Genomic DNA, 11,490 nt, shown 5'->3' with positions numbered 1-11,490 from the left:
AACATTATTGTGATATAATTGACATATAATACATTTCATAAAGTATATAACTTGATACATTTTGACTCGTGAAACTCATCCCCATCAAGGCAATAAATCAGATGGTGTTCTTTTATGTATATATAGCACTTAGAGCTACAAATTTCCTTCTATGGCATCTCACAAATTTTGATATATTCTCCATTCTATTCAAGATTCTATTTTCCCTTTTGATTTCTTCTTTGACCATTGAATTATTTAAAATTGTATTTTTTCCCTAATCTATGAGGATGTTCATATATCTTTTTGTTACTGGTTTATAATTTAATTTTAAATGGTCCAGATATAGACTTTATATGACTTGAATCCTTTTTAAATGTATTGAGACTTGTTTTACGGTGAAGGATATGATCTATATTGGTAAATGTTTCATTTGCACTTGAAAGAAATGTGTATTCTCTTGTCCTGGGGTACAGTGTTCAATAAACATCATGTTGGTCAATATTATTCAAATCTTCTATATCCTTACTGATTTTCTATGCAAGAGGGGTGTTGACATTTCCAACTATATTTATGAATTTGCCTATTTCTCCTGCAATTCTATCAGATTTTGCTTTTTGATTTTTGAAGCTGTTTTGTAAGAAGCATACATATTTAGGAATGTTACATCCTGTTGATGAATTGACCCCTTTCTCATTGTGGAATTACCCTCTATCTCTACTAATATCTTTTTCTCCAAACTCTGCTTTGTTAGATATTAATTTAGTCACTCCAGCTTTTTTCTTTTTTTTTTTTTTTTTTTTTGAGACGGAGTCTTGTTCTGTCATCCAGGCTGAAGTACAGTCGTGTGATCTTGGCCCACTGCAACCTCTGCCTCCTGGATTCAAGTGATTCTCCTGCCTCAGCTTCCTGAGTAGCTGGGATTATAGGCGCCTGCCACCACATCCAGCTAATATTGTATTTTTAGTAGAGACAGGTTTTCACTATGTTGGTCAGATTGGTCTCGAACTCCTGACCTCAGGTGATCCACCTGCCTTGGCCTCCCAAAGTGCTGGAATTACAGGCATAGGCCACCGCACCCAGCCCAGCTTTCTTTTGATTATTGTTTTTGTAACATACCTTTTCATCTTTTTACTTTTAAACTATTTGTGTCTTTATATTTAAAGATTATTTAGGCCAGGCGCAGTGGCTCATGCCTGTAATTCCAGCACTTTGGGAGGCTGAGGCAGGTTGATCACCTGAGGCTGGGAGTTCAAGTCTGTCCTGAACAACATGGAGAAACTCCATCTCTACTAAAAATACAAAATTAGCCGGGCGTGGTGGCACATGCTTGTAATCCCAGCTACTCGGGAGGCTGAGGCAGGAGAATCACTTGAACCTGGGAGGCAGAGGTTGCGGTGAGCCGAGATCGTGCCATTGTACTCTAGCCTGGGCAACAAGAACGAAACGCCATCTCAAAAAAAAAAAAAAGTATTTAAGTGGCATGTTGTTGCTCTAGGTAAATGATATAGTTATCTTCATTTTTCCCAACAAGTTACTGCCTGAATGGGCACTTCAACTTAGTTTTAATTACAATTTAGATATTTTGCTACTTTACCTTTTGTCATAAATGATCTTGATTCCATGGGACTCTCAGTTTTTTAAACATTTGCTGTATAACTGCTTTGTGCATACAATCTAGCCCTTGTCTTCACAGAGACTCAGTCAATTTTAGATAAAACAAAGGCATATTCTGTGCAAGGTTTATTTCAACCATCTTTTAGAAGATAAATTCGGGGTTCTAGGGTTCCAAGATTTGAAACATTATATTTGATTGGTGAAGGGCTAGTTCTCAGGTTCTCATTGGGTTGATGTTTGAGACCGAGAATAACCTTTTTTTTTTTTTTTTTTCTTGAGATGGAGTCTCCCTCTTGTTGCCCAGGCTGGAGTGCAGTGGCATGATTTCAGCTCACTGCAACCTCTGCCTCCCGGGTTCAAGTGATTTTCCTGCCTCAGCCTCCCAAGTAGCTGGGATTAAAGGTGCCTGCCACCCCTGGCTAATTTTTGTATTTTTAGTAGAAACAGGATTTCACCATGTTGGCCAGGCTGATCTCAAACTCTCAGTCTCAGGTGATACACCTCCCTCGGTCTCCCAAAGTGCTGGGATTTACAGGCATGAGCCACCACGCCTGGCTTTTTTTTTTTTTTTAATAAATGCAAGCTTAGGTACAGGCTCATGTCAAACAAGGAATCAACTAAGAAATTGATTCATTTTTATCCATCTTGAAAACATACTAGTATTTGGAAGGCAAATAATTAAAATACGAAAAACAGGGAAACGGAGTCTAGTTCAGAATCTTTGAAAAAGCAGAGGAGAAATGTTAGGAGAGAATTGAAGATAGAACTGCAAGTTTATGGCATTATTGCCTATCTCAGCTAAGCATTGGCCTTTATTTCAAGCGATCAAAGGAAACCCTCACATTTTTGAACTGAAAGTCAACACATACATTTGAATCACATACATTTCCACCTGACCACTGAGGGTACTTGTATGAAGACAGCAACTGAGTTTTCTGTATTGTTTCCTGTGTGTTAGATTTAATCTTTTTTTTTTTTTTTTTTTTTTTGAGGCAGAGTTTTGCACTTGTCGCCCAGGCTGGAGAGCAATGACACAATCTCGGCTCACTGCAACCTCCGCCTCCCAGGTTAAGCGATTCACCAGCCTCGGCCTCCCAGTTAGGCTGGGATTACAGACACCCACCACCACGCCTGTCTAATTTTTGTGTTTTTTAGTAGAGACGGGGTTTCGCCATGTTAGCCAGGCTGGTCTCAAACTCCTGACCTCAGGTGACCCACCCGCCTTGGCCTCCCAAAGTGCTGGAATTACAGGCTTGAGCCACTGCATACGGCCTGGACTCAGTCTTTATAGTGGTCCTATGAATATACGTACTGTCATTATCCCTTTTTTTTAAAAAAGTGAGAAAATGGACGTACAGTGAGATGAAAGAATTAGCTCAAAGTTGGACAAATATGAAGTGGTAGAATTGGGCTACAAAACAGGGCAGCAAAATTCAGAGGCAACATTTTTATTCATTTCTCTCTGTTAGAAATCTGAAAAGGTCAGTGTGTGAGCCAAATCCTACTTTGATATCTATTTTTGTAAATGTACTTTATTGGAATATCACCATGCTCATTTATGTATCATCTGTGACTGCTTTCAGGTTACAACAGCAGTGTTGACTGGTTGCAACAGAGACTGCTCGACCTGCAAATCCTAAAATATTTACTGTTTGACCAGGCTGACCAACATGGTGAAACCCCGTCTCTACTAAAAATACAAAAATTAGCCGGGCATGGTGGCACGTGCCTGTAATTCCAGCTATTCGGGAGGCTGAGGCAGGGGAATCGCTTGAACTCAGGAGGCAAAGGTTGCAATGAGCAGAGATCACGCCATTGCACTCCAGCCTGGGCAACAAAGTGAGACTCCGTCTCAAAAAAACAAAAAAAAATAGTCAAAGTAATGTATAACGCTCAAAATGTAATCTCAGGCCTAATGAAGGAATAGACTCCTATAATTATATTACTCATAAGTGATGTAAGTAATATTAAAGTTGGGGTCTAGCTTATGTTGACCAAGGTAATGATGAAAACTTCAAGTTGAAAGCTTATGTTGAAAAACAAAATAAAATCATTTCATATGCAAATTTTAACACCACATTCAGGAATATCAATGGATATACAGGGTAAAAGAAGAGAGAAAATTAGCCTATGATAAGCTGTATACATTGCATATTGATTACTCTATTATAAAACAATGGCACAAGTACATGATTGTTTTGATTCTTGAGCCTTGATTGATTATAGAGAACATCAAATATAGTATACTCTGGGGGAGAAAAGATTGGACTATGAGACGAAATTCTATTTGAAGCTTTGTATAATTATAAGACTTAAGGAGGATACAAATCTCATGAAGGGCAGATTTGGGAGAGAAACAGTGACAAAACTAAAACCATGACTTATTTGGGAAACATCAGTGTAGCATGATAAGGACAAGCCATTTTAAATCACTCACATGAGCAGGCTTCATGTCCTTGGGTAAAAATTCACAGTAACCCTGGAGAAAATTAAGAATGTGTGAATCGATGTATTGTGTGCAAATGGTGATATGATAGTAGCCTGAGTCATATGAACTCCTTGAAAAACAGCCAACTTTGTGTAGCAAGTGGACTTTGTACTCCTGTTATCTAAAAAGAGCCTCTGCATGTACTCATTGACAAAAGTTGACATCTACCCTGCATATGGAATATCTGTCCTTGTCTCTTAGGCATTGTACCATTAAGGCCAAGAGATTGCCATTATCGATAATTTGATGTCCCCAAAACAGTTTCAGTGGTAACCACATGACCGTACAAGAATATACCTCCTTCATTCTGTTACCAGAGAAGCGCAGGAATCTTCAGTTCTTTGTCTTACTTGGAGAAAGCATTCTGCTTTCAAGTCTTTTTCAGTGGAGAGTAGGCCTTTGTTATGGGGGATGCTCTGAACATATTTCAGAACGGTCCTTTTACTCTCTCTCTGCCAGAAAAGAAATGATCTTTTTCTTGGCTTTCCCATATGGAAACTCACTTTGGTTTTTGGAGGTAAATTCCAAGAAAGTGGGGCGGGGGTGGGGCCCTAAGTCTAGGTGCTAGGAGTTTCTCTCTCTCAAGCTAGTCCATAATCAGCCTCCAGCAATTTGTCAGAACTGCTGTTTAAGTGTTTCTACCAGTATATGACTCATGCAACTCCTTTATCAAAAAAAAAAAAAAAAATTTTTTTTTTGAGACTGAGCCTCACTCTGTCTCCCAGGCTAGAGTGTAGTGGTGCTGCCTCGGCTCACAGCAACCTCTGTCTCCTAGGTTCAAGTGATCCTCCTGTCTCAACTTCCGGAGTAGCTGGGATTGCAGGCACCCACCACCATGCCCGGTTAATTTTTGTAATTTTGTAGACAGGGTTTCGACATGTTGGCCAGGCTGGTCTCGAACTCCTGACCTCAAGTGATCCACCCGCCTCAGCCTCCCAAAGTGCTGGGATTACAGGTGTGAGCCACTGTGCCTGGCCTGACTCATGCAACTTCTGCTTCAGGTAAGTAGATTTAGGCTGCTTATTCTCTGTATTTACATGTCTCTAGATTTCGGGGTGGCAATTTTTTTTCCTGTGACTTTAATTATCTGATGAGACTTAGGAAAGTCATTGATTTTTAGTTGGTTCAACTTTTGTTTTTCCTTTTCGGTTTTTTTTTTTTTTTTTTGAGACTGAGTCTCACTCTGTCACCCAGCTGGAGTGCGGTGGCGGGATCTCGGATCTCGGCTCATTGCAACCTCCACCTCCTGGGTTCAAGTGATTCTCCTGCCTCAACCTCCCAAGTAACTGAGACTACAGGGACACGCCACCGCGCCCGGGTAAGTTTTTGTATTTTTAGTAGAGACAAGATTTCACCATGTTGGCCAGACTGGTCTCGAATTCCTTGACCAGACTGGTCTCTAATTCCTGACCTCGTGATCCACCCGCCTCAGCCTCCCAAAGTGCTGGGATTACAGGCGTGAGCTACTGCGTCCAGCCAAGCTTTGTTTTTCTTGTGAGGATTGGAGTAATGATTCTCAAGCTCTTTACATGTTGGAACTAAAATTGGAAGTTCCTGGTATTCTTTTCTACTTCTGTAGTAATTCTCTTTCTTTGGAAATCACTTTCTCTGTCTGCCCAGTTAAGTCTCCATTTTTCAGGTTACTGGTGCACATTATGCCTTACAGTGGGAGGGTCAGAAGTACTGTCATGGGCTCCCTCTGCAATGGCATTTGTCAGTGTTCTCTTCCTCTAGATTAGCTTCTTCTTTCCATTGAAGTGAGAGGCTCTGGTAGTCCTCAGGAATGAAGTAAAGCCTGTTCTGCTCCTACAGTGAGCTAGCTGGGCAAAAGCTGCTGTGCAGTGTTCACTATGTGGTAGAGTCCCTGTGTCTTTTGGGATTTTCGTTGCCAACTATCCTTCCTCTGCTTCTAAACTGGTAAAGCAGTTTCTGCTCTGCTCCCAGCTTTGCTAGAATACTTTTAGTCCCCATATCTTGGTGACCTTTGGTGGAGGAAGGGATTCCGAGTTAGATACCCACAGTTTCTCTATGTGTAGACACACATCCCTATCTCCAGCACTCATCCATGGCAACTGGAGGAAATCCGTTTCTATCCATTTTCCTTTGACCCCTGAATCCCAGTCACCCCTTTATTGCAATGCCCGAGGCTCTGGATCACTACAAGCTGCTGCAGTCTCTTAAATTACAGGTAACTCTTTTGGGATATTTATGTCTTTCATTTTCAGAATCTTCAGCCCCCAAGGTCAAGATAGGAAACTGGTTACAAGGAAACAAGGACTTGAAATAGCAAACACAAAAATTAGCCGCCACCACGCCCGGCTAATTTTTTCTATTTTTAATAGAGACTGGGTTTCACCATGTGAGCCAGGATGGTCTTGATTTCCTGACCTTGTGATCCGCCTGCCTTGGCCTCCCTAATTTTTCTATTTTTAGTAGAGACAGGGTTTCACCATGTTGGCCAGGATGTTCTCAAACTCTTGACCTGGTAATCCTCCTGCCTCGGCCTCCCAAAGTGCTGGGATTACAGGTGTGAGCCACCGAGCCCGGCCGAGTTTTTTCCTTTTTAAAAAACTCATTTCTCTGAGTTCAATGGACATGCAACTATGCTATGTCTTTAATGTCTTTTTGTTATTTTCTTAACAACTGTCTAGTGTGAACCCCGAAAATCTGAACCAGATCTCAGATAATTTAGAAAGTTTATTTTAGCAAGGTTGAAGACATGTGTCCCTGGCAGCCTCAGGACGTCCTGACGACATGTGCTCAGGGTGATCAGAGCACAACTTGGTTTTATACATTTTAGAGAGACATGAAACATCAATCAATATATGTGAGATGTACATTGGTTCCATCTGAAAAGGCAGGACAACTCAAGCAGGGAGGGGCTTCCAGGTCACAGGTTGGTGACAGACAACCTGTTGCATTCTTGTGAGTTTCTGATTAGCATCTCCAAACGAGTCAATCAGATACGCGTTTATGTCAGTGAGCAGAGGGATGACTTTGAATAGAATGGGAGGCAGGTTTGCCCTAAGCAGTTCCCAGCTTGGCTTTTATCTTTGGCCTAGTGATTTTGAAGCTCCAAGATTTATTTTCCTTTCATACTACCAACATGTAATATATTAATGGTAAAAAAATCACCGCTTTTGGAAACTCTTAGGCCTTCTTCTGGTGCCTCGCTCTCAGCTGATCTGTGCTTCTGGATGGCAGAAATGACCTGGACAGAAAAATGAGCAAGTTTAGTCATTCAAGAATATGCAGATATTTGCATGGGCGTGTACTTAGAGCTCTATGTAAACAGAGGAGGGGCTAACAAGGGTGGGCAAGGGTCCTATCCTCAAGGCTTGTTTACACAGACAGAGAGAGCCAGCTGCGAAATTATCTAGAGACAACAGTGCAGGAGTAAAGTATCTGTCTTCTCAGATCCCTCTGGCTTTACTCACACCATTCTCCCGGGTCCCAAAGCCCTCCCTGAGCAAGGCACAGCAGGGCTGTCTTCTCTGCCAACCTCCATCTGCAGAACTCATTCGGAAGCCGGGCCAGCACAAACATCAATACTTGGAAAACATCAATATGTGGAAAATAATTTTACATAGCTTCTAATTTTTTCTTGTGAAATGTTTCTGCCTTTTGGTGAATGTTACATTTTTAGTTTTCAAATAATTTTATTACACAGATTCTAAAGTTTATTAGCATAGAACTGTGCTTTTAAAAAAAAAAATTAAATACTTTAATTACCTATAACGAACCACTTTTCATTTGCAATTCTATTGGTTATGCTACCTTTTGCCTTGCTTAGATATGTGTAAAATGTTCACTCACTTTGTCTACTAAAATTTATTTTAATGTGTCCTATTCATTATTATAGTCTCTCAAAGAGCAAGTCTCTCCTGTATGAGAAGACAGAACAACTTGGAGACAGAAAAGGCTGAGATAACTTCCCCAATCTGAAATCCTCCAGTTGCCTCCTCTTGTGAAACCAGTTAGTGGTAGTCTGAGAATGGCTCAGAGAGGGAAGGGGCAGGCTCAGGTCAGAGGAAATGCTGATAGGGCCACTAATGCAACAGAGCTTGGACTTTCAGGCCTCAGCTGTAGGTAGCTCCAGCCCATCAACCAGTGAAGAAGATCTTTTGAACCTTTTGTACTCAGCAGTGCAGAGCAGCACATTTACTGAATGAGAAGAAAAATCTGGGCCAGGCACGGTGGCTCAAGCCTGTAATCCCAGCACTTTGGGAGGCCGAGACGGGCGGATCACGAAGTCAGGAGATCGAGACCATCCTGGCTAACACAGTGAAACCCCGTCTCTACTAAAAAATGCAAAAAACTAGCTGGGCGAGGTGGCGGGCGCCTGTAGTCCCAGCTACTCGGGAGGCTGAGGCAGGAGAATGGCGTGAACCCGGGAGGCGTAGCTTGCAGTGAGCCGAGATCCGGCCACTGCACTCCAGCCTGGGTGACACAGCGAGACTCCGTCACAAAAAAAAAAAAGAAAAGAAAAATCTGGCTGGGCGTGGTGGCTCATACCTGTAATCCCAGCACTTTGGGAGGCTGAGGCCTGTGGATCACGAGGTCAGGAGTTCAAGACTAGTCTGGCCAAGATAGTGAAACTCTGTCTCTACTAAAAATACAAAAATTAGCTGGGTTTGGTGGCGGGCACCTGTAATCCCAGCTACTCGGGAGGCTGAGGAAGAGAATTGCTTGAACTCAGGAGGCAGAGGTTGCAGTGAGCCGAGGTCACGCCACTGCACTCCAGTCTGGGAGAGAGAGACTCCATCTTAAAAAAAAAAAAAAGGAAAAGAAAAACTCTAAGGCCTCTGAGAACACCCAAGGGCCACAGATGCCAACTGTGAAGTGTCATCTGTTAACTTTAGCCTTCCTATAATACATTATAAACAATAAAAATGTACTCATATCCCATATTAAATATTAAAATTCTAAAACTGCATGAGTTTGTTAAAGATGACCACTTGAAATAATGGGCTGTTTAGCAGAAACATTAAATTTATCTCTCTGCTCTAAGGTCCTTTCCTTTCCATAACTTGAAGATAGTAGGAGCTTTGTCATTAAGTCTCCAATATTCTCAAGAATAACTTAAAACACATTTAGGGCTTAAGAATAACCAAAAACTGCTGGGTGTGGTGGCTCACGCCTGTAATCTTAGCACTGTGGGAGGCCGAGGCGGGTGAATCACGAGGTCAGGAGATCGAGACCACCCCGGCTAACATGGTGAAACCCCATCTCTACTAAAAAAAATAGAAAAAATTAGCCAGGGGTGGTGGTGGGCACCTGTAGTCCCAGCTACTTGGGAAGCTGAGGCAGGAGAATGGCGTGAACCTGGGAGGCGGAGCTTGTAGTGAGCCGAGATGGCACCACTGCACTCCAGCCTGGGCGACAGAGTGAGATGCCCTCTCAAAAACAAAAAAGAAAAAGAAAAATTAGCTGGGCGTGGTGGCACATGCCTGTAATCCCAGCTACTCAGGAGGGGTAGGAGAATCACTTGAACCTGGGAGGCGAAGGTTGTGGTGGGCCGAGATCATGCCATTGCACTCCAGTCTGGGCAACAAGAGCAAAACTCTGTCTCAAAAAAAAAAAAAAAAAAAACAGAAAAAACTCAAATGAACAAAATAAATGATGAAAAATTGAATGTCATGCACTCAGAACTGATGGGCTAAGGTAATATACACATCTCAACTCGTGCTTTAACAAATCTGTCCAATGCTTTACTATTGTAAATGAAAGAGTATCTGAGAAAACTCTCAATCAATTTAGGAAGTTTATTTTGCCAAGGTAAGGACGCACCCATGACAGACTCAGGAGGTCCTGACAACATGTACCCAAGGTGGTCAGGAAACAACTTGGTTTTATACATTTCAGGGAGACATGAGACATCAATCAATATATGTAAGATGTACATTGGTTCAGTCCGCAAAGGCGGGACAACTGAGGCCGGGAGGGGGGTTTCCAGGTAATAGGTAGACAAAAGACAAACAGGTTGCATTAAGCAATAGGGCAAAGGATATAACGAGATATTCATTTATCTCACCTGAGCAGAGGGGTGACTTTGAGTTCTGTCTGGAGCTTTTTTTATCTTACTAGCTGTCTTTTTTTGGAATAGAATGGGAGCCAGGTTTGCCCTAACCAGTTCCCAACCTGTCTTTTCCCTTTGGCTTAGTGATTTTTGGGTCCCGAGATTTTGTTCCCTTTTATACTATCTAAATGTATTGGTTACCAATATTGAAAAAAGGAAAAGAAATCTCAAAGTATTAGGTTGGTACAAAATTAATCATGGTTCTTGCTATTATAATACTTTTATTTATTTTATTGATTTTTTATTTTTATTTTTTGAGATGGAGTCTTGCTCTGTCACTCAGGCTGGAGTGCAGTGATGCAATCTCGGCTCACTGCAACCTCCGCCTCCCAGGTTCAAGTGATTCTCCTGTCTCCGTCTCCCAAGTAGCTGGGATTACAGGCGCCAGCCACCATGCCCGGCTAATTTTTTTTTTTTTTTTTTTTTTGTAATTTTAGTAGAGAGGGGGTTTCCCCGTGTTAGCCAAAGTAGTCTCGAACTCCTGACTTTGCAATCTGCCTGCCTCAACCTCCCAAAATTCTGGGATTACAGGCGTGAGCCACCGCACCTGGCCTTATAATACTTTTAATTTCAAAAGGCGCAATTACTTTTACACCAACCTAATAATAATTGACTCTCTTAAAAGTAGTCAAGGCATATTCCAAAGGTATTGGATGTGGATACTTTTTATGGGAAAGTTGTTAAACCTCCAACAAGTTTATAATCGTCCTGCCTGGGAATTGTCCTTGATTGCCATGCATGAGTCAGATGGAGAGGGCAAAAAGGAAAATTGTACCTTGTCAGGTGGTTTCCAAAGGTGGCACCTTTTGTTATGTAACGTGCTCTACAAGAGGTAGAAGACTAGGATTGTTTTGAAGCATACGGCCCAGAAAATGAATCTATCAACTTCTATTCCTCACGAAAACAGAGCATGCTGTTTGTGGAGGCACAATGTGGGGTCATCCTGTGACCAAACAAGTGGCAACTCTTGTTCAAGTTTCCTCCTCATTAGGTTTGATTTCAAGGTTACCTCAGTTTCAAACCAGCCCTTTCTGTCCAGGGCACAAAACTCCTGATTTACTGCTTACAACTAGTGGTTCTCAGCCTCAGATTCGCATAAAAATTACCTGGAAGACTTTTCATTTTTAAATAAAGTTACTGATGTATATGTTATGTGCAATAATATGCACCCATTTACCGTGCACAATTTGATGAGTTTTGAAAAAGTTTTACCTCTTTTAAAGATTTAGAACATTTCCAACACTCCCAGAAGTTCCCCAGGTCCTTTGTAGCCAACTTTTCTCAGCACCATCTACCTCTGCGACACCCATCCTCCATCTCCTAGGGG

The 11,490-nt window shown here is 41.8% G+C and overlaps 1 protein-coding gene across 1 annotated transcript in view; it reads right to left on the bottom strand.

The window, feature by feature from the left end:
• Positions 1-11,393, bottom strand: part of LOC111540943 (olfactory receptor 52H1) — a 57,065-nt gene extending 45,672 nt beyond the window's left edge. The window contains 2 exon segments of the mRNA XM_023209623.1: positions 7,220-7,295; positions 11,376-11,393. The gene's annotated coding sequence lies outside the window, so the exon portion shown is untranslated.
• Between the last annotated feature and the right edge of the window lie 97 nt (positions 11,394-11,490).

Source organism: Piliocolobus tephrosceles, chromosome 13 (genome assembly GCF_002776525.5).
Source record: "Piliocolobus tephrosceles isolate RC106 chromosome 13, ASM277652v3, whole genome shotgun sequence".
Taxonomy (NCBI): domain Eukaryota; kingdom Metazoa; phylum Chordata; class Mammalia; order Primates; family Cercopithecidae; genus Piliocolobus; species Piliocolobus tephrosceles.
Note: the sequence above shows the minus strand (reverse complement) of the source record. Positions and strands in the feature narration are given on the sequence as shown.